The sequence below is a fragment of the Nylanderia fulva genome, unplaced genomic scaffold, assembly GCF_048542155.1.
Source record: "Nylanderia fulva isolate GAGA-0341 unplaced genomic scaffold, ASM4854215v1 Scaffold328, whole genome shotgun sequence".
NCBI lineage: Eukaryota > Metazoa > Arthropoda > Insecta > Hymenoptera > Formicidae > Nylanderia > Nylanderia fulva.
This window is the reverse complement of record NW_028190398.1, coordinates 63,889-66,105: the sequence shown is the minus strand read 5'-3', so window position 1 is coordinate 66,105 and position 2,217 is coordinate 63,889.

The following is a 2,217-nucleotide window of genomic DNA, read 5'->3' as shown; positions in this document are numbered from 1 at the left end:
TCTGTGCTCCCGCCTTTATTATTAAATATTATGGAATTATATATAATGGAAAAGAAATTGATGATATTGAAAGAATATTAATTGATCGTGATTTTCAAGTAGAGAGATCGTGTACGAAAATGATACATTCGTGATGGACTTTTTAAAACCCTTTTATAATAATTTACAATTTAAAAGACGCTATAGATTAATAAGGATTTCTCCTATATGGAATATTACGAAAAATTGAAGAAGGATTTTAGCAAAAATTAACAATCGTGGTCTGCCGATTCCACCAGTACAAAACAAATTGTTAAATATGCTTAAGATACTACGCAACACACACACAGAGAGAGAGAGAGAGAGAGGGGTGTGTCTAAAAATAAATATATTAATAAAATTTATCTTTATTATTATTTTTAATTATTTCATTTACTGGATTATTTTCTTTTTCAGCATCATCAGTCTCATTACTGCTTGAGTCTGTAACATTCAAAAATTCTAAATTCTTATTCATAAACAAATATGTTAATAGAAAATATCAATAAAATTAATTATTTTATCATTTGTAGGAAGTGTGATAATAGAATCATTATTAACTTCCTGGAAATCATCATCAATAAAGTCTATGCTCTCCACATTTTCAATTAATTCCTCAGGAATACAAATCATTAATATTCTTTGTTGTCGTTCTGAAAAATATTCATTGTTACTATTTTTTCAATTTTTATTATAATATAAATAAATAAAATAAAGATGAAAGTACCTTTTAGTATTTTATCTGATAAATTTGATGAAAATAATGTTGGTGCAATTGTCATTAAATTGGGTGCTATTGCGGCAATGTCCGGGTCAATCTTTGCAGATTTAGGTTCAGGTCCACCACCTGTTGATAAACGTGCATGTTTTTCCTGCGTAAGGATATCTCTCTGTACTGATTTTAAATTACTCCATAATTTTCTAAATTGAACGCTTCTCTGTAATAATTTATTACACATTAAAATGTTAAAAATTAAATTACTTTGAATATAAAAAATATTTAAAATCTAGCTTAAAAATGAAACTATCTACCGCAAATATATTAGATTTTCTTCAGATATAATTAACATTTTTATTTCAAGCATTTAACATACCTAATTAGAAAAAATATATAGATTTTTTACTTTATTACAATAGATATATGAATCGGAAGTTTGATTCCATGCTTCTTGTTTCAAAGTTGTAGCATCACTTTTTTTCAAGGAGAATATTTTGTTAAAATTTTAAGAAAGAATTCTTTTCGGGATCTATATAATGTTTTTTTTTTGCTTGATATTTTTTTTTACAGTAAAATTACTTTCTAACAATACTTTAGAGTCTGTAATAATTTGATAACATAAATAAATGGTATAGACATACATCTTGTTAAATTTTTCTATATTTAAACATATTTCATTCGCTGATACATCAGAAAAATCCCAAAGATTACTGAAAGTAAATCAGATCATCTTAAGCACTAAATTCAGTAAAAAAATCTTAAATAACAAGAAGTGTTTATTTTTTTATGAAGATCGTCTCATTTTAATTAAAACTATGAATACATGAAGTCTCAAGTCATACTTACAAACAAGACTATCTTAATCAAGAAAATCTTAAGACGATGTTTAAGCTTGGACTATAAATACCGTCCAAAGTCAACTCTCTAAAATTTGTCTATTTTTTGGATATTTTTTTTATTCCTTTGATTATTTTAAAATGTGTATCGTATAAGAAAATTATACTGATTTATTTGATTGTGGTAACTTTTAGGTATACTGTACTCGATATATTACATTTGTTAAAAGTATCAAGTTAATTTACGTTTATTGATAGAATTTTTGTGAAGATAGATATAATATATCCCAGGTAGCACAACGTCGTCAATGAGACGTCTTTTTTACGTACGTTTTTGTCAGAACTTACGTCAAACTGACGGTCAGTATGACGTACAAATAACCCTATACTGACGGCCATTTGTCACAGCATAAATGACGTCATCAGATGACAACAGTATGATGTCATCAGATGACAATAAAATTGCGTCATTAGATGACAATAGTATGACGTTATAATGATTTTAGAATTGCCTTAAAATAATTGCTTAAAAATAACGTTTAAATTAAATTTTAAAAAGAAAAAAAAATATATAACAAAATATAATAACATAATATATTTATTTATTCATTATATGTACGTTTTACATCATTTAGACTTATGTGC